This window comes from Struthio camelus, chromosome 15, assembly GCF_040807025.1.
Source record: "Struthio camelus isolate bStrCam1 chromosome 15, bStrCam1.hap1, whole genome shotgun sequence".
Classification (NCBI taxonomy): Eukaryota; Metazoa; Chordata; class Aves; order Struthioniformes; family Struthionidae; genus Struthio; species Struthio camelus.
Window position 1 is genome coordinate 7,930,566 of NC_090956.1, and position 21,792 is coordinate 7,952,357.

At 45.1% G+C, this 21,792-nt stretch overlaps 1 long non-coding RNA gene across 1 annotated transcript; it reads left to right on the plus strand.

Moving 5' to 3' along the window:
- Positions 1-11,255: 11,255 nt before the first annotated feature.
- LOC138061087 (uncharacterized) lies at positions 11,256-16,354 on the plus strand. Its single transcript, XR_011134718.1, has 4 exons — positions 11,256-11,520; positions 12,610-12,739; positions 13,758-13,899; positions 14,384-16,354. It is a non-coding gene; the product is annotated as an uncharacterized lncRNA (long non-coding RNA).
- Positions 16,355-21,792: the final 5,438 nt, after the last annotated feature.

The following is a 21,792-nucleotide window of genomic DNA, read 5'->3' on the forward strand; positions in this document are numbered from 1 at the left end:
AAGTCTCTGAAGCTAAACTGTAGTGCTAACAGTTTCTCACTTTTTTTTTTATTATCACTGTGTGTCTACCTTTCTTTAGAAAACTGAATTTAACAAAACGAAACCTTTGCGAAGCTAAGCAGTTTAGTGAGAGCTCAGCTTCTTCCTATTTACCTGGTGTGTGGTGCTATCAGGTACGTGTTGGTAAGTCCTCAGGAAACCATGTATTGAGGGTGCAAGGTTTCCTTATTTGAGAGTCAAATCCTCTGCATTTTCCATCTAATCTGTTTTTGCAGGAGTATATTAGGCTAGGTGACTAAAGCAAAGAGGTAATTACTTATAGGTGTGCTCTCCCTTAATGAGCGTTTGTGAGAGTAGTTTATTTTTCTTTAGTATCTTCCTTATTTTCCAGGTTCCTAGGAATAATTCTCAAGGCTTCAGAATTTAGTTGTTATCAGTACCAACTCTTGATCTCTGAATGGATAAAACAGTTCTGGGGAAATAATAAATGATGACTTGCCTGTATTTAACTGCTGGCATGAATATCTAGACAAACAGCAATTTGTGAAACTTCAAGGATTCAGGGACTCTGTGCTTGGCTGTATGCTGAAAAACTAACAAACAATAGGATCTCAGAAATTGTAGGGGAGCAAAGTCAGCACTTTTACCATGTAAAAGATATTCATAAATCCAATTGTTTATCTGTTTTGCTAGTCTGCTCTAATACCGGTGAATAGTCCCCAATGTGAACAAAGCCCAAGGTCTCTCCTTAGAGTTTCAGCCCAGCCATACTGTGAAAACGGTATTGTATGAAATATTTTGCCGTGAGGAGCTTCCTGGTTAGCAGAGCTGGGTTTGTGCCCTGTTTATTGCCCATGCAACAGTCAGCAGCCACCAACTACAAGGCCATCAGGACAGCGCCACGATGCACTTCTAAAATATAGCCACAAGCAGAGGACTTATCAGAGGATGAGTTGAGTATGTGGGTGGTTGAGAAAGCAGTGGCATGACCCAGGGAAAAAACAAGCAATTGTATACTTATTTAACTGCAAATCCTGTTTTAATTATAATTTCAAACAGGAAACATAGTGTTACCATTTGTAGACTGTAGTACACAGAGGCGCAATTAAGGGGCGGAGGTGAAAGAGAGGGATGGTTTCAGCCATCCTCTTTCTTTATAACTGCCTGGGAGTCTTGACAAATTGGGGTTTTCTTTTTTTTCTTTTCAAATGCAAGTCAGAATGTGGAAAAAGATAGGATCAGTTGCAAGGAAGGAATTTTACACGCTCTGAGCCTAATGACGAATGCGCTGACCTTCCAAAACACATACTATCAATACCCAGCACACTGCATTGATTTGAAAGGAAGTGATGATACAGGACAGTCCTTGATATTTCGGTTCATACATGAGTGAGGTGGGGTGGAAGATAAGGGAAAAGATATTCAACGAGGAAATGAGCCTTCACAGGTCCTGAAACACTGCAAAACTCAAAAGGGGGCTTTAATTCTTAATCCGCCTAGCCAGGCTCTCAGGCACACTTGCATCCACACCATGCTGTGGATAAAGTCACCACAGATCACCGCTTGAATGGGCCAGGTGCATCAGACTGCATTCAGGTTGCATCCACACAGTGAAGAGACTAACCCCAGTGTCTCCCCATGTGGATAAGGGCCAGCGTCTGGTTACATGCTTAGCTCTTTTTGTCTTTGGCAAACGGATTTGGTCTTATTTATTTGGCATACTTGGGAAAGGTTTGCAGCACCTGACTTTGGGCTCTGGGCTCCTAAAGGCAATTTATACTATAGAAGCAGCCTATTCCTAACAGGAACAATCTTAAAAGTCACTCAGATGTGGACAATTGCACTGGTATTGACAAAGGATCTCTACAGACATCAGGATAGAATTGTGATTTCTAGGAAGCAGGATGTAAAACCATCAAATGATTACTTAAAATAAGCAGAGGATCCTATCCTAGCTTGTACTGCATGAATACCAGCTGGCAGCTTGTCACCGTACTCTAGAAATTTAGAAAACTGGAGCACGGAAGTTTTTCAGGTTTTACAGTATACTTCTGAGCTATTCTACAATAACTAAGCTTGGGAAGATAACACTTCTTTTTGTTCGTTTTATTTAATAAACAAAAATCAGACATCGGGATGAGAATATCACAGAAGGGCTTCTTGAAACATGAACTCTTCTGTGCATTTTGAAATAGGACTAAATAGAAAGCTTAGATCCAAATAACACTAAATTTAGAGTTTGCAGAATTCATCTTAATCTTTTGGTGGTAAAGGACCTCTATATCTCTTGCTAGCCTTTGTGGGGAAAACTTCTAAAAAAAGGCATTGCAAGTATTTATGCTTGTTTGTTTGGTATGGGGTTGAACAGCATCAAGCGAGAGCCAGAGATGTATTTAGATTAATTCCCCTGGAATATGAGTGGGTATGGATATGTTCTTAATTAAAACTGGGAGTTCAGAAGATTGTTTCCCAAGGTTATTTTTGGTTGCTGGAGTCTAGATCTGAAGCCTGTCGCCTGGCTCTTACCCCAGTGCATTCATATCTGATCTGGGCAATTTGGAAATTAATCTTCATTGGGAAGCAAAGGCAAACAACTGTTCACCTCATAGTTTTTTTAACCTCGTAGTAATGCCCTCCCACACAAATACTTGCAAAGTGATAGTGCTCAGACCCTACACAAGAAGGGTGCAAGCATCACAGACACACCTGTAGCCGCATCTTCCTGGGATTTTGCACATGAAATTTAGCTGACAATCTAGGCTGGTACCATTGATTCCAATTAGGTTAGGAACTTCCCCAGCTTTCCTTAGGACAGAGTAAGGCTGCTAGAGCCATATGGGCCTTACAAACACATCTGTTTTGCAGCTCATCAATATATTGCACTGCAAGAGGATAGACCGGAAAACCGCTGAATTTCCTTGAGGTGTCTGGAGAAAGGAGAAGGCTTGGGTGGAAGAGTCCTTGCCTCGCAATCATTTCCATCCCATTGCCCCTGTCTGGTGTGGGCTCTCTGGGGAAGCGGTGGACAACCGGACACAGTGCGCTATGGCAGGAGACGCAATGGGAGATGAAACGATGAAGTCCTGGAATGGGAGTAAGGGGCTACAAGGACAAATCCAGCAGTTTCACATGATGCAGTCCCCCCTGTCCTCAGTCTGCAACAAGACAAGTAATCCACAGATCACTCAGAAGGCAAAGCATGACGTTTATGAATGATTATCCATTCCATGGTTAGTTAGCACGATTCAAAGGGGCAGACAGCTGAAACATGCCAAATAACCAGAAGAAACAAACAACTCGTCCATTCTGAGGAAACTAATCTGCTGGGAGCTAATGAAATCATTGTCAGACCTGCAATTACAGGAGGTCATTGACAGCAATTTCACTTTCACTTGCAGCATTGGAGAGAACTCAGGAACTGGCAGCGCTGGGATGCAGAGGCAGCCTGTTACCATGAAAACATTCCCAGTAAGGCCTCTGCTGTGTCCTGGGCACAAGTGCCAGGATATTCCCAGCTGGGACCGGGAACGACTCCGGGACTCAGGTCTGCAGGGGGCCACTGAGCCTGCTGGCCCTGGGAGGGCACTCGGTGGCTCCTGTGGGGGCAAGACAAAGCTCCCAGGCTGCTTCCACCCCTCTGCGGTTGCCTGGAGGACATAAGAGGTCTGGCACAGGTTTTCCCACAGCATCAGCATGGGGTACGGCAGCCTGAGCAGTGACTGGGGCTCTCTCCGCGGTCATGCCTCGCTCCAGGCTTGCTCAGGGCCAGCTGCTGATCACTGACAGGGATCAAATCCTTCCCAAATCCCTTGGAGGAAAAGAGCCCATATGCTGCCCACTCCGTTTAATTATGCAGGAAGAGAGCTGGGACCGTGCGCGAGGCCGTCTCGCAGCACAGCTGCCTCGCAGGCTCCGTGGTGTGTGTTCACCGTGGGTGACTCCCTGCTGCAGGGGACAGAGGCACCTATCTGCCGACCTGATCTCTTGTCCAGAGAGGTTTGCTGCCTGCCAGGGGCTCGAATAAGAGATGTCATGGAAAGACTGCCAAGGCTTGTCCACGTGTCGGACTACTACCCTCTGCTGATCTTCCATGTGGGTGTTAATGACACGGAAGGCAAATTGGAAACCATCAAACAGGACTTCAGAGCTCTGGGAACGGTGGTGAAGGGTCTAGGAGCCCAGGTTGTTTTCTCCTCAATCTTGCCTGTGAGGGGAAAGGACGGGAGGAGGAGTAGATGAGTTTTCCAAGTTAACAGCTGGCTGCGCCGCTGGTGTTGGCAACAGGGCTTTGGTTTCTATGACCATGGGACCCTGTTTGAAGATCAACAGCTGATGGGGAGCGATGGGATCCACCTTACCAAGCGGGGCACGAGCATCTTTGCCAACAGATTGGCCAGCCTGGTACGGAGGGCTTTAAACTAGGCAAGATGGGGGAAGGGGAGTGGTATAGTGGCAGGAGAGTCAGTAAAACACCGCTCAAGTCAGGATGCCTCCAGCGGGTGCATACAGCCAGGGGAGACAGCATGGAACATGGCTATGGAGGATCCTCTTGCACCTCTCCTGGGAAGCTTGCATGCTTGGCTGGCTCTCTGAAATGCCTGTATAACAATGCGCACAGCATGGGGAATAAATAGGAAGAGTTAGAGATCTGTGTGCGGTCGCAGGGCCATGATCTCATTGCAGTCACAGAGACATGGTGGGATAGTTCACATGACTGGGATGCTGTCATGGATGGCTATGTGCTTTTTAGGAAAGACAGGCCAGGAAGGCGAGGTGGTGGAGTTGCTCTTTATGTGAGGGAGCAACTAGAATGTATGGAGCTCTGCCTCGGGGTGGATGAACAGCAAGTTGAGAGCCTATGGGTAAGGATTAAAGGGCAGGGTAACATGGGTGACACTGTTGTGGGGGTCTACTACAGGCCACCTGACCAGGAGGAAGTCATCGATGAGGCCTTCTACCGACAGCTGGAAGTAGCCTCACGATCACAGGCCCTGGTTCTCATGGGAGACTTCAACCACCCTGACATCTGTTGGGAAGACAGCACAGCTAGGCACAAACAGTCAAAGAGGTTCCTGCAAAGCATTGATGATAATTTCTTGACTCAGGTGGTGGAGACGCCAACGAGGAGAGGTGCAATGCTAGACCTTGTACTAACGAACAAAGAAGGTCTAGTTGGAGAGGTGAAGGTTGGAGGCAGCCTTGGCTGCAGTGACCATGAGACGGTGGAGTTCAGGATCCTACGAGGAGGGAGCAGGGCAATGAGTAGGATTGCAACGCTGGACTTGAGGAGAACTGACTTTGGCCTCTTGAGGGACCTACTTAGGGGAATCTCCTGGGGTAGGGCCCTAGAAGGAAGAGGGGTCCAAGAAAGCTGGTTAATATTCAAGCATCACTTCCTCCAGGCTCAAGAGCAGTGCATCCCTCTGAGGAAGAAGTCGAGCAAAGCGGGCAGGAGACCTGCATGGATGAGCAAGGAACTCCTGGCCAAACTCCAGCAGAAGAAGGAAGTGTACAGAATGTGGAAAAGGGGACAGGCCACTTGGGAGGAATACAGGGACGTTGTCAGAGCGTGCAGGGATGTGACAAGGAAGGCTAAGGCCCAGTTGGAATTAAATCTGGCAAGGGATGTCAAGGACAACAAGAAGGCCTGCTTCAAATACATCAATAGCAAAAGGAAGACTAGGGAAAACGTGGGCCCGCTGCTGAATGGGGCGGGTGCCCTGGTGACAAAGGATACAGAGAAGGCAGAGTTGCTGAATGCTGCCTTTGCTTCAGTCTTCACTGCTAAGGCCAGTCCTGAGGAATTACAGACCTTGGAGACAAGAGAGGAAGTCTGGAGAAAGGAAGACTCTCCCTTGGTGGAGGAGGATCAGGTTAGAGATCTTTTGTCCAAACTTGACATCCACAAATCCATGGGCCCCGATGGGATGCACCCACGAGTGCTGAGGGAGCTGGCGGATGTTATCGCTAGGCCACTCTCCATCATCTTTGAAAGGTCATGGCAATCAGGAGAGGTGCCTAAGGACTGGAAGAAAGCCAATGTCACGCCAGTCTTCAAAAAGGGCAAGAAGGAGGAGCCAGGAAACTACAGGCCTGTCAGCCTCCCCTCCATCCCTGGAAAGGTGATGGAACAGCTCATCCTGAAGGTCATCACTAAGCATCTGGGGGACAAGAAGGTGATCAGGAGTAGTCAGCATGGATTCACCAAAGGGAAATCATGCTTGACCAATCTGATAGCCTTCTCTGATGGAATGACTGGCTGGGTAGATGAGGGCAGAGCAGTGGATGTTGTCTACCTGGACTTCAGCAAGGCTTTTGACACTGTCTCCCATCACATCCTCCGAGGTAAGCTCAGGAAGTGTGGGCTAGATGAGTGGACGGTGAGGTGGCTTGAGAACTGGCTGGATGGCCGAGCTCAGAGGGTTGTGGTGAACGGCGCAGAGTCTAGTTGGAGGCCTGTGGCTAGTGGTGTCCCCCAGGGGTCAGTCCTGGGTCCAGTCTTGTTCAATATATTCATCGATGACGTGAATGAAGGGACAGAGTGCACCCTCAGCAAGTTTGCTGATGATACTAAACTGGGGGGAGAGGCTAACACACCAGAAGACTGTGCTGCCATTCAGAGGGACCTGGACAGGCTGGAGAGGTGGGCGGAGAGGAACCTCCTGAAGTTCAACAAAGGCAAGTGCAAGGTCCTGCACCTAGGCAGGAATAATCCCCTGCACCAGTACAGGCTGGGGGTTGACCTGTTGGAAAGTAGCTCTGCCGAGAAGGACCTGGGAGTGCTGGTGGACAACAAGTTAAACATGAGCCAGCAGTGTGGCCTTGTGGCCAAGACGGCCAATGGTATCCTGGGGTGCATTAGGCAGAGTGTTGCCAGCAGGTCAAGGGAGGTGATCCTGCCCCTCTACTCAGCCCTGGGGAGGCCTCACCTGGAGTACTGTGTCCAGTTGTGTGCTCCCCAGTACAAGAGAGACATGGCCCTCCTGGAGAGAGTCCAGCGGAGGGCTACCAAGATGATTAGAGGGCTGGAGCACCTCTCCTATGAAGAAAGACTGCAAGAGCTGGGCCTGTTCAGCCTGGAGAAGAGAAGATTGAGAGGCGATCTCATCAACGTGTACAGGTATCTGAGGGGGAGTGTCGAGAGGATGAGGCCAGCCTCTTCTCCGTGGTGCCCAGCAACAGGACAAGAGGCAACGGGCAGAAACTGAACCACAGGCAGTTCCATCTGAACCTGAGAAAAAACTTCTTCACTGTGAGGGTGACAGAGCATTGGAACAGGTTGCCCGGAGAGGTAGTGGAGTCTCCTTCCCTGGAGATATTCAAAACCCATCTGGATGTGATCCTGGGCAATATGCTCTAGGTGACCCTGCTTGAGCAGGGAGGTTGGACTAGATGATCTCCAGAGGTCCCTTCCAACCTAAACGATTCTGTGATTCTGTGATTCTGTGTCCTGTCGGACTGCAGAGCAGCGAGGGCTCGGTGCGTAAAACCCAGTTAGGGATTTAATTCTGCCTCTGTGCTGCGGCCTCAGAGCTGGCCTGGCGTGTGAGAGGAGAGTCACTGCTTTCCTGTTAGTCGGCAGGCTGCCGACACCGAAAAAATTCAACTGGGGAGGTAAAGTGAGGTTCTCTCCCAAAAAACAGTACTTCCAAAAGGAATATGCTAGGAACGAGGCTCATTATTTTTCATTCCCTGTTGTCCAGGGCTGCACATAGGCAGCAGCTCTGAGTGTGCACTTTCCAGAAAGCTTTTCCCTGCACAGAGCCAGGAGGAATTGAAGTTTTGATCTCATTTTGATTATGGATTATGCCAGCTGCCAGGTAAGTTTTGCCAAGCACCTGAAAGGACGAGGATGAAGCTAGAGATCAGAAAACTGCAAAGTCGGGGTGACCATCACTTTCTGGGCTATTTAATTTATGCATATTATTCTTACCCCCAACCTATCTGCTGTTAGCCTGATTTCTTTAAAAATGAGAATTACATCAACACACTGTCTCTGTGCAGGTATTTGTGCGTCAGGCAGTCTCTCACCTGAGCCTCTAGGCCTATTGCAGATGATTTTTGTAGCAGTTGAGAAATATTAGGAGTATTGAGGACGCACAACAGTCATGAAAACGAGTTGTTGAGTAGAGAGGAGGGATGTGGGCAGGAATGCTGAGCACGGACCCATTTTTGCTGCATGTCGGAGTCCCTGTGGGACCTGCACTTCGGAGACAGCAACTGTTGTTCCACTGTGCTCCGGTGCTCGCAGAATTACCCGCTGCGGTGTGTCAGGGTGTCCTTGCCCTCTTCCGGCTCTACAGCACCTGCCAGCCATCGACCGCTAGTGCAACAAGTCAATCAGAAAATTATTTTCCCACTACACCAACAGATGCCCACCTTTCTGGCTAAGTGGCCCGCAGAGCGGAAACAGGATTTTCTTCTCCAAACGATGACTAGTCGGCTGTCACAGTACTAAGAGTATTTCTTGCTTCACTGATGACCTCAGTTCTTCTTAAGAGTTCTTGGTTCACTGCGTACCCTGGTGAAAACATTCACCCTCAGCTGAACAGCACATTGATTAATAAAATAGTTTGTGCTAATAGCCTACTTAGTAATAAACTGATTAGCAGTTTGATTCATCAGTTGTCACATAGCAAACCAGTGAACGCTTCCCTGGCCGAATAAGAGGTTGTGGCCAAGCTTAATGCTTAACGCTGTGTATTAGCCGGTGGCCCTTCACGGGGTGTGCAGGAGAGAGGGGTCAGCGGCAGCGTCTGCAGGGAACCTTGCTTCCGCTCTCTGCTTTGGGCCTGGCTGGGCGGCCCAGTCCTGAGCCCTGACTCAGGCTGCCAAAATCCTTGTTTTGTAGGCGATCACCCCTTAAGGACACATGGCAGCCTTCACAGCATCCCACTCCCAAAGGCCTTTGCTTCCAAGGCGGAACGCAAAATCCTTCTTCGCTTCAGCCAGCCTTTCAAGGGAAGGAGAAATAAACGATCTTTCATGTGAAAATGGTGAGGATACGTTTAAAAAGAATGTATGCGGGAGACAAGGAGGAAGCAGAACGTCATACTGTAGAGAAGCCTGTTTTCAGGCAAAGGTAAATAACGACAAAGGGGCCAAAGGAACAATTTGATGCCAGCCAGGCTGGTGAAGGTCCCTGGAAACATCACCCTGCACCCTGACAGCATGCACACAGAGCCAGGAAAATCTTTTCTACAGTATTTGTTTGTGCAGAGCTGCTCCAAACAGAACAAGGAGGCAGTGGGAATATAAAAGTATCTTCTATACAGTGCGATGTAGAAGCATCTTTGCAGCACTGGCACCCCGACAGACGGCAGAATCAGAGCCAGCGCTGTGTGAGACTTCCACCGCCCTCTAGATGGTGCAGTCTGATAAATAATCTGAGAGAAAACTGCTTATTGCTTTAATTAAGGTCTCTCCCTCTTTTTTCTAGGTAGAGGTTTTTAATTGCATTTGCAGAAGGGCATATTGCCAATGACTGGGAACCGGAACACCACAGCGCGGGTAATTCCCTGAAGTGTTGGGAGCAGAGCCAGATTCTGCATGTTCTCTGCATATTTGCTAAAACCTGGCATACTCTACTGTGCTGTACCTTGAATTATTTTGCACATTATGTTTCTGTTGAAACCATCTTATTTCTCTATTATTTTTTAATCCAAGAGCTTCTGCGTCAGGAATTGCACAGTTTCAGAGGCCAGACCGGGAAATACCACAGAGCTGAGTAAGAGACGTGGTGTAACGTTTTTGAGTATTTACAGCTCAGAACCACAGGTTCCTGAATGCAAATTTCTAGTGAACAAAGCCAGTAGCGGATACTTCGTGCTGCAAGGAGGGTCTTTCACAAAGCTGACAATGGGCAAGCGAAATCGATTGAGAAAAAATAGGTGAGAAAATGTGAATAAAACCTGGAAATTCTTAAAATGCGAAAACCCGTGGTTCTCTATTAGACACAGAGCATAGCAATTTGAGGCGAAAGCCCACTTTTATTCACTGATGAAATAAAGGCATCAACTGGAGTGAAAAAAATAACATATATCAAATGAGAAAGAGTACGTGTATGGCTAGATAGCAGCTGACACAAACTAGAAATTATTTAGTATAGAAAATGAATATGAGGGGAAGATATATAAGCTAAAATCCAGGAGAGGAAGGGTTAAGGAAAATAAAAAGGAGATTTTTTTTTTTTAAGCAGGAAGATATCCTAGCAACATTACCGTGCTAGTATTAGGTGGAGATACTGACATTAACACAGCCAGAAAGGGAGAGAGAGCTAATAGATATCCTTTGCATTTGGAAAGCAGCTCTCCGACCACGTGAACTTTGCTAGGACCTATCAGTCCTTTTAGCCCACAGTGAAAATATTAGACATCATTGGCTGGTGAAAAAACCTGACTTAATTAGACCTGCTACTTATGTGCCCTGAAAGGCTTGGCTGAGGAAAGCCCTGACCCGTGAGATGCATTTTGAACAGCTCTAACACCGTCGGGGAGCTCCAGGAGACCTGAAGGACGCTGCTGCTGCACCTGCGCTCCCACGCCAAGCCAGGCAAGCCAATCCCCCTGTGCAGCAGCAGGCCATCAAAACAGCTGATAATGAATCCCGTGAAGGTAAAATTTAGGGACAGGAGGACATCAGAACAAGATGCTAAGGGAAGTAGCTATATTTGCCATTTCCTGATGTTTTCAAATCAACTGCAGGTGCCTTTCTGGAAACTGCTTTAGTCAGGTAATTACTGGGCCGAGTATTGGGATGCCTGGTGAAGCGCTGTCATAAGAAAGATCAAATCTGAGGGACTGAGGTCCCCTTCCGGCCTTTAACTCTGACTGAATGAATTATGGAGAGAAAAAATTGTCTCTGAAGAAAGATTGGTAGAGAAAATGTGTGCGAGGGAAGGATAAGCTCAGAATTTTCTTTTTCCCTCTTGTTCATATAACTTGAATTTAGTTTTGCCTCTTATCTCCAGCCCGGTAGGTCTCTTACTCTGTAAAATAAAATGATAATGTTCTTAAAGGAGAGCTTTAAACTGTTTTTACAGTTTATCAGCACCTATGCCTACAGTCCGACTCCTGTGCGGGGGCCTGCGACCAGCCCCTGCCACATACCGACTCTGGTCCCCATGCCACATAGCCGTGTCAGCACGTCATTTCAGACAAGATAAGAAACCTTTAAAAAAAAAGCTTTACTTTCTCTTCTCAGCGGATAATTGTTATTACCATGCTCTCTTGCCCTTTCAGGTGACCTTTGTCCAGACCTGCTGGCCTGGCTGGGAGGGAGCCCCCATGACGCGATACTTCACAGAAGCAGCTGGCAGTCTCTTCAGATCAGGGAACGTGGTGGCAAAGCATATGGCTGGTTTTTGTGAGACTGTAAACTCCGGTCCAAGGGGTTTTTAAAAGTATTATCAGAAGTGAAAGGCTACATTTAAAAATGTATAAGCGGGGACTTTCAGCATTGCATGCCTTCATTCATAATTCATCCGTGCCCATTTCTAAAGAAGATTTGATATTTTACAAGGTAAATGTATTTTAAAACTGTTCTTTATTTTGCGGCAAATGCATAATTAAGTGGACTTACTGGAAAGGAGACGGAAAAAAAGTTTAGTATAGGGTCCCCCAGATAGCCATGAGTTGATTTTAATTTTGATGTAATTCAGCTGTGATTATGAAAACGTTGTTGCATTCCAGGTCATAGTACAGTCGTGGGTTTGGCGCTGGCAGAGCAACTTTTGCCAAAGGATCTCCAAATTCTTGGTCGGGTGATTATGATTATCTGCATCTTTATGCCTGAGGCAAAGGAGCTGTTGGGTGGAGAGGAAGGCATGAGGTCATCCTCATATCTTACTGACTTGCAAGAGCTCCCACGTTGCTGAAACCATTTGAGCAGACTAGGCTGCACTGGAAGCTGCACCAGCATGTCCAAATACCTGAACAAGCCCTAAAGAGCAGTAAACATGTAGGTGTAGGAGAAAGCTCCCTAGATGCTAAGCTAAGGCTTGGCACAGAGCAAATTCTCCACACAGTACAGGAATGTTTTCTCAGCAGACCAAAGGAGAAGATCACTCCAAGTCTCTGCCTCCTACCCACAAACGAGTTCTCATTTTGTTCAAGTTTGGTAGTGCGTTCAGCCTGTGCTTGCTGATTTCTGCAGGCTAAAGGACATTTGCGCTGTTCCCTCACTTCATAATGAAAAAGGAGGCAGAGTAAAGTTGTCCAAGTTTTAAATGATCTTCTAGTACGTTCCCTTGGAAGCACAGACAAGCTTTTCCCATAACTCCAAGGAGGATTATCACCCATCTCTGGTAACCGGAGCCGTGAAACCTAGAGAACAGCCTCTGGAGATGCTAGGGACGTGCTGGCAAGCAAGGCAGGAGTCAAGTCACAGCAGTTCAGGTCTAGTTGGGCAATACGTCTGCTGGCATTTCAGCAAAGCTATCCCAAGATACAAGTATGGGCATGCTTGATTTGGCCCTGTTACAAAGACACATCAGATTGATTTACCCAGAGTCACTGCTTATGGCAGAACTGGGACCTGGACTGCAGTATGGCCTCAAGTTGGGCCCAGCATGTTATGTTGTAAGCATTAATGCGTTACACCATCACCTAGCAGGTCTCTGACACTGCAGTGGGCGTGCAGAAGACACAGGCAGCACGACAGGCAGGTGCTGTGGTACCTTGAGGATCGACTCCAAAGAAGCCAGACTCCGGTGCAGCGTATGAAGTCTCCTGATGCAACGGTACTTAGCACTGATGCCACCGCATGCCTTACAAAGCTCCATCACGCTCAGCATCTTGCTATGTAAACCAGCCGGCATCTGATGCTCCTGTCCCCAACCAGCCTGCCCATCTAAGCCCAGGGTTAGCTGCCATCCGAACGTGTCTGGGGAAAGGACGGAGAAGGAAGATGTTTACTCTTACAATAGATACCCACCGTTTCAGTCTCCACAGTAATTAGGAGCAAAGTACTTTTAAAGCACCTTCCCTGCACCTATTATACAGTCACAGTGTGAGATGCAGCCATTAATCAGACAAGCTGCTGGAGATAACTACTAATTGAGAGCAATCTGACTCCCTGAAGTTCCCTCCCTTTCTCTACCCAAGCTGAAATATATAATTTGTTCTGTATACTGGTGCTGGAGAGTGGGAGACAGGCTGGCAGGTTGTGTTTTCACACTTCTTCCTTGTGGGAAATTGGAGGAGAGGATAAGTAATGTTTCCACAAAAAAAAAAGTCATTTGTGTGCTACACAGACCTATCCACATCCATGAAACGGTGTGGAGGTGTGTTAGTGTTTCAGTTCTGCTGGGGGAGATGAGAGCAAGGGGCTAGTAGAAAGCAACCGGGTGATTTCCATGGACCGTATGTCCCAACCAGTGGCCACCAGCTCAGCAAAGCAGTACCAGTATAAAGGATGATTCCGGCTGGGGTCAAAAAACTCAGCATGCCCAACTCATTCGCTTAGCGCAAGATCATACAGTAATGTCCAGTGCTTCCACGTAAGGAAGATTCCCCCCTACCCCCCGCCCTTGGCAGACCTCTTGTAATCAAAGAGCCAGCATGTATGACAGGATAAATCAGGTGGAAATTCACGGGAAGGAAACTGGAGTACGAGGAACCAGTCAGGCCCAATGTCCCAGATTTGCTCCACCATACTCAGTAACCAGATCAGGTTGCTGCTACCCCAAAGATAAAAAATGAGCACCTGCTGCTATATTTTCTAGCCAATTTCAGCATTTTCATCCTCATTTTCTGCAGCTGGATGCATGTCTTCCCACCACAACCGTGAGCAATGGGTGCTGACAAAAACTGCACTAACTTAGAATCAACTGCGAGAGCGATTTTGACTTGGCATACCACTCTTGGATATTTTCATCCCCACTATTTGCAGCTGGCTCAGGTGGGTGAAGAGAGACACTAACAGTTTGGTGTTGCTTTGTGCAAAGATGGATGGCACAGTGTCAGTTCCCCATATTTCATCGGGAATAGTGTAGGGGATCACTGCCCAGTAACCATGAATCCTCACCGGTTGGACCCAAAACAGCTCGTCTGGGGTGTTCTTGCTTGTCTTTGTCCCCCTGCACAGCTTTACTAGCTGATGGAAAATCTTTCTGGGGAAAAAGTAAAGAAAAAAAGGTCCCTGTCTCCAATAAGGCCTTTCAGGGATAGGCTCAGCCTATCTGCTGGTTCCCATGTATTCCGCCACCCAGACCTCGCTCTTTTTAACTTCACTGCTCATTCTTCATCCTTTAGGAGTTGCCTAGGACTTAGCGATGAAAGCCTGCCTTGTTCCCTCAAAGGATGAAATGCATTTGGCCTGTTTTCCAGCCTGATTGATGTTTATATTTATTAATTGTTTTTCCTCTCATTTTCTGATTTCCTAGTGATACCACAGCAAGCCCTGAAGAAAACAATCTTTGATGGAGAATAGCATATTTCAAAAGATGACTTCCCACCTCCAATGTTTGTGGATAATTAGACTGTTGAGTATTAACGGCTTGCAAAACTGCTTATTGATGTGTTTTTCCTTCTATTACCGTAAGGAGTTCTGTGCATTTTACATCCCATGACATCCCAGGCTCAGGCTCCTTTCTACAGAAAGGGCAGAGGTATCCCCCATATATTCATTGAGCTTTACTGCTGTACTTGCCCTGCTAGCTGATTTTAACCAATTTTGGCAGTTTCAGCGTCTAATGTGACAACGGCTCCTGGTGTTCACATACTGCTTTCATCTTCCAGATGCATCAGCAAGTAAGAACAGCTTCACACATGTGCTTCCCAAGGCAGATAGACCCCCTGCAAGTTTCCACAGATGGACAAATTGAGGGCTGCCCCTCTCCCCCCCACCCAAAAAATGCAGTGACATCATGAGATCACGAGTGGAGTCAATATCCTGGGATTGGAGATTCTCATGCCCAGGAAGTTTTGACTCTAAATGAAAGTACACATTATTCATGGGATGTGACCATATCTGAGTCAGGTTAAGGTTTTTAACTTTTAGCAAAGCCAGAGCTTGGAAAGCAGTGGAAAAATCCTTATATGAGTAAGTAGGTGATATATACGGCAAACTCATATTCAGGACAGATGGTATTTTCTAAAAGTAGCTGTTTACTCCTAGAATTACTCTTCTTCCTTCCTGTGGCATTTCGTCCTCATTCTGTGGTCCTGCTGCCCACAAACTTGTCTTTTCCAGCATATTTCTTGTGGCAATTTTAAGGATTAAAAAAGAAAAAAACCTCTCCCTGTTTTGTCTTTTTACCTTCATGTTTCCCTCTGGCAATATCCTGTCCTAATTATGGATAAATGTACGATATTTAGTTCTTCTGGAGAACATCTTTCATTTTCATAGAGGAGGTATAATTAGAAGCTTAGTTCATCTCGCTTTTTGTTCAGCTAAATGTCACACTCTCCATTTCTGTTGTTTCCTTTGTTCCCATCCAACTCTTAGGAAATCAAGAAAAGACTGCAAAAAAATGAATATATCTTCTTACCTTTTCTGTTAGAGAACTGATTCCAGCCACACCATCCTGTTGTCTTTTCACCTTTCTCCAAGGCCTATTTGCTGGTTCAGACATCTGCCAGCGCGATCTATCCCTGGTGACAACATCCACCTGATTTTATACCTGTGTGCAAATCAAGAGAGATTAGGATTCGACCCAGCAGGAGCAGGACACGGGGCTCGACCCAAATCATCGGACTCTTTATGCGGCAGAACCAGGCCCAGTTAGACACCTCGAAGGTCACAGGTCTTTGTGAACTCTTTGTGAGAAGACCCTGCTTTTGTATTCCTCAGTCATAATCTTGCACACGAGACTGTACTCTTCTATGAGCAATAATTTCTTGCAGCTTAGAAGATGACAACTTTCCTCTGACACCATGTTCATTAAAGCGCCTTTAAGTCGATAGCGGTATTCAAAAGTCACTCATTAAACATGGGAAAGTAGACAACCTTTCCTCTTGTTTACTGGAGGGGATGAAAGTGCTTATGAAAATATTCCTTACAGAAATAAAAATAGCCCAGAAGCACAAAGAATTTTTTCTTGCTATTCCAAACAGGTTGCTCTCCTAACGACTGCAACTAATATTGTCTTATGTTATTTCTGGATACATTTATGATAACCCTGGAATACATTAATACAGATTCTTGTCTTCATATAATTAACTACCACTCCTACTGTATTATTTGGTGGTTCTTATCTGTACTCATCGCCTTGGTTTTAACACTCATCTCAGAAATAAAATTAGATCAAATGTTGAATTTTGTACTGTTCACGGTGCTGCATTTTGTTTTGTCTTCTTTTAGCTTTTAACTGTACACTTGTAACTAAAATTAAAATCATCCCAGCTCTCACAGTATGGAGTTGTACTTATTTTAGTGATAACACAACTGCAGATGTAATTATTAACTTGTTTGCTAGAGAGAGAGGAAAAAAGACTGAGAGAACTATTATTGTTACTGCAAAAGAAATATGAAATAAGTGCTGGCTTCAGATTACACATAATGTATGTCTGAAAAAATGGAGCCAAGTGGAAACCTGCAGTGCCAAAATGTTTGCAATTAATCCTGGCGCACCAAAGCTTTGAAAGCAGATTTTCAGCTGATATATATTGCATAGCACTCTGGAATAAGCAGGCAGCAGCTCTGGCAAAATAGTTGTCTTTAAGGGAAGCGTTCATCTGTGCAGGAGGCAGATCTTTCCCACAGACTGGTCTAAGACTATGGACTGCATTCCTGCAGAATAGAGGGGCCATGGGAAACCTTGCTGCTTTCTGCTCTAATCCTAAAATGGAAGCGTAACTTTTTGGACTTTGCCTTTTCCAGTGGAAATAGAGTAACAGGATCACTTGAAAGGAAAAAATCATCGTTTCATCTCCTGAGTAAAACCACCTGTGACAGATGTCAGTCACTTAACGTAGTGCTGTAAAACACCCAAATTCTCTAATAATGATAGCAGTATGACAGCATGAGCAGACTAGATTAGAACAGGCAAGAATTAAGTGAAGAGCTCAGTTTTCAGTTAAAACATAGTAAAGCTACTTTTTGAAAAATAGACACTTTTATGAGCCTTTTCAGCATTTTATTTTTGCCTCTCTTGTTAAATTTTTCCCCTGTGAAAAAACTCTTCTCCTCACTATTCATTTAACATTTGGTCTTTGGAGTCCTATTTTCATTCTACTTTCTTTCTTTTTTCAAAAATTGTTACACTTTCCCAGATGGTGTGATGATTGGGATTTTTGAGGAAAAAAAGCACAAATCCCACTTTTAATGTTGATTAAAAAGAGTTTTGTATGCATTTTAGGACAGTCTTGCTGCTGCATTTCCAGAGGAAGATTTTTTCCTTCTTTGTGGCCTGGATGAGATCACATTCCAGATGCCTTCCCAGCACTCCTATCATCTTAACTTCATTTTGGTTCAGTCTTATATCTCCACCTCTCTTTTAGCTCCTTGTGATCTCAGTATTATAAAAGTTTTGGTGACGGAGTGAAAGTAAAATATATATATATATATATATATATACACACACACATACATACATACACACACACACCTATTGAAGTTGTTGTCTTAGACCCAGCCAAGATTTTGCCACCACAGGTGCTAAATAAATGTATTTTATAGGGGTGTTTCCAGCTTTGGAAGCCTTTAATGCTACTCTAAGAGTGCAAAGAAGCAGCTTCTTTCATTCACAAGCACCAAACATAATACCACAGTCAGGCATAGACCCATGGTCTCATGAGCAATGCTTATTTCCACTATTGTTCATGCTCAAACCCAAGATTAATCTCTTTCCCCACAGCAGACTACTTGCCTGATTTATCTCTGCGTATGAAGAGGACCCTACCCAGGGCTTTAGCTCTGTGCAGTCCTTACAAGGACATCCAATTATCAGCGCATCATTTTAGTTTGATTAAGTGATAGCTATGATGAATAGCTCCACTTGAATTGCATCCTCTGCTCTTTTGTGTTGCTATTATCACCCGTTTCACAATCTCCGCACACAAGACCTGCCCTAGTCTAGATTCAAAGCCAGCTGAACTCAGTAGGAGCCTTTCTCCTGGCTTCAGGGCACCTTGGAACAGGCCTCAGGTCTGAAGTGCCGTAGGCTGGTAGTCTTAACAATTTCCTTTTTTCAGCCACAGGAAACTCCACGCCTCTAGTTACAGCCAGCTCAAACAAATACATATTCAAATACGAACACACCATAGGTGGGAAGATAAATATAATTGCACACAAATTTTGCAGTTGCACTTGTCCTCTAGGAGCTAAAATGAGATTTTTAATATACTTATTATGAATATGTGCATCTGCTCTGCCATTTTTGCATAATGAGCACATTCCTGATACTTACAGAATTAGCCTCCTCTCTCTCCAAGAGATAAGCAAAATGAGGCATGCTGTTATTCATGTATTTATTTATTCATTCATTATTTTTTGCTTGAAACATACTGGGCAATCCATCTTGTTCCCAAGAAAACCCCAGGGGATACGGAGAAGGCTCAGCATTCAGCTTCAAACTCAATTATCACAAATCTCATCCTATAAATTAGAACATGTTGCAGAGTGAGGAGAAAATGCAGCTCCCCATAGTAAATTCCCTGAAAGTGTGAGAAAAATGCTGTAGGACAGTTGCCTTGAGAAACGCAAGGGAGAGAGATTATCCAGGCTCCCCTCGATCTATGCTGCAGGAGACTGAGGACTGCTAGCTCCAAAAACTGCAGTTCCAAATACATTTTGCCAGATCGTGGTTTGTTAAATTAAGCAAAGTCTAAAACAGCAGTTATAAACATGGACAACCTACGTCAGCATTGGCTCAAGTATCTAAGACTTGGACATGATCCTTCCCTGAAAACAAAGTGTCTTGCTCAAATGAACCAAATCACGAGCTTTTATTTCCCCCTTCAATGACTCTATAAATATATTATTTTCCAATATAATTTAGATGCTAGAAAGCCATCAGGAGAGCTAATAACCTCGTAGGTGAGCTGGAAAAGTATTGGTGACTGTCTGGCAAAAGGTACCCCCCTTGGTTATACATATGTTTGCTAGAAGTCTTGCTAACATGCCCTCCCTGGCTCACGCTTGCTCTGACTCCTCTCCTCCCCTACACACATCTCAGGTATTAAAAACATGCAGAGAAAAGTTTTATATCCTTTGTGACTCTGTCCACCTGGTGGGAAGAGCAACGGGCCTGGGTCAGGCTCAGCAACTGCATAAAGCAGTTGTCTTCTCTCTTTCAGGCTGTTCGGCAACCCACAAGCTAGAGTTTCTTTAAGCCTCTCACTTTTTAGGTGGTCTTCTGTGATGTACAGATTCACTTTTCCAATTAGCTTTGGGAAGTGCTTCACACAGATGTATCTGTCCCTGTTACCATCACGTGCTTCTGACCAAATGGCACTAAATCCAGAGTCAGCTGCCTCATTTTGAACCCCTGGCTGTGCATCCATGCGGCATTACTTACTTCAGTTAGAAATAATATATATTCTCTCCACAGTCTTCCAAAACCTGCTCCACAGCTGGTCATTTTGCACTGAGATCTCTGAACACTGCAATGGGATCAGTTTTCCAGGAAAGTATCAGCAACTTATATTGGAGTTGCAGCACTAGTGGGAGGGCTGTGCAAGCTTTATGTGCCAATTTTTAAAATATTTGGTAGCGTCGTTATGAATTCCGTATTTGCTAACAGCTTGAGATGGTCAATATTTTCCTTAAAGTGAAGTTTATAAGCAGATGCTAATTGATGGCTATTATTGTGCTCTTAATGACTTCATTTAAAGCAAAAGCTAAACATCCAGTGTTGTCTGGTATTAGGGTAATGCAGTAGGGACATTGTTATGCCTTTGGGAAAAGCATTATTAAGCCGATGCGGCACAAAACGTGTGGTGATAGGACTCTTCAGCACTAACCAACACATGTGCATTGCAGGCCTCTTAATTCTTTTGCTTTATTTAAATAGTAGTCCTATTTAAATACATTTCCTAGCTGTATATCACTGTGTAAGCTTATCTGGGTTCTGCCTTAATCACAGCAAGCCATGATGGTCTTTATCCTAGTGAGAGATTGCTACTTCTTGTACATCTGCCGCTTGGCGCTGAAGGTTGAAAACTGAACGACAGACCTAGGACATGGACACAGCACAGATAACCCACTCCGCCCTGTTGCTCGGGTTTGGGTGAATTGCTGCAAAGGAAAAGTCTTTTGTCCCCTGAAAGCTGACGAACGAACAAGCAGCTCACTGCCTGGCTGGGTATTCCTACCCAGTCAGCTCACTGCAATTTCAAGCAACATAGAAGAAGGTAGGATGAACAGGCCGTCAGGCTGCTGTGGGATACTCTTACACACAAATCTCCAGCGCTCAATGGCTGAATTATCCTGTCTGTGGTGCAAAGGGCAGAGACCTGCTAAATGAGTGTCTGGACCTGTTAAAATGCTAATTTAGTATGACAAGCTTGAGTTAGGATGTTGCAATAAGAGTGAGGATGTGTGAAATGCTCTCATAAATATGCAGTACTCTGCCAGCTGGTTTGTATTCTCTTTGCAGACGATATAGGACTGGAAGACCTATTTATTTATTTATTGTTTATTTTCCTGATTTCTTAGTTGCCTTGCTTGATAACTTTTATTTTCACCTGTTGCAAAACCGAGTCCCACGCAAATAGCTAAGGGGTTACTGTTTAACAGGAAACCACAGATACCACCACCAGGTCAAATAAAATGCTGATACAACCATTAGCTCTTTTAATTTTTAACATCGTTGTTTCAACAGTGTTTTTCAAAAGCTCAAGGGAGCAGCCGGGTACCACCGGCCTGCAACCCTTGGCGGCTGCACTGGAGTGGCTCCAAAGAGCAAAACCGCTGGGAGGGTTTCTGTTAACTTCATTAGATCAAGTCCTCTAACAAGGAGATACTGAACACTTCTGATGAATGAGAGGGCCTGGCTGGAATGGCGCTGCCGGTTTGAACTTATTTGGCTTTTCAAAGGGTGAAAAAGTCCACTGTGGGGACCACACAGCCTAGACACCACAAAAACTTTCTCCACTGGCAAACCATGACAGAGGCTTTCTAGCCTATCCTCCCTTTTGATTTTGAAATCTGAAATTTGAAATTGAAACTACAAGCATTTATAGGCACTGAATCAACAAGAGTTGTTTTCATCTTATGCCTGACAAATGGGGTTGCTTATGCCAGCATCCCTTGCAGTCTTCCTGATGAAGAAGAAAAGGGTTTTGCTGCACTGAATGCAAGGGGCAATGTTCAGCACGGCTCTTGTACATACACAAGGCAGGGTCTTCAGCTCTGCAGGTCCAGTCACCGCAAAAGGCGTCCTCACATCTACCCTCAGAAGGACAGTGAAGATAAAGCAGTTGGATGCACTCTCACAATGAGGCTACAGAGGAATAAATGATTCCACAGTAATTACCTCACACAAGCTCCTACAGAAGTAGTGCAACCAATGTATTAGTGAGCACTCTGCAGAGATGACCAACATAAAGAAACTCATGACAAATAGTTGAGGCTAAATGCTACTGCCAGTATTTAAATGAAGCTGCAATTACAATGCAAAGACTCAGCTATAGATGCCTCAGTTCATAAATAATGAATTCAGGAGTTTATTCAGGCCAAAAAAGCATCCATTAAAAATGGAAATCCAGTGTGATTCAATGAAGCAAACAACCAGCAATCTTGAGAAAAGACTAACAATAATAATAAATTATTTAAGCTTATAGCTAAGAAACTCATGAGAAAGTCAGAGAGACTATTCATCTGTAAATGGGGCAGTCAAGGAAGATAATG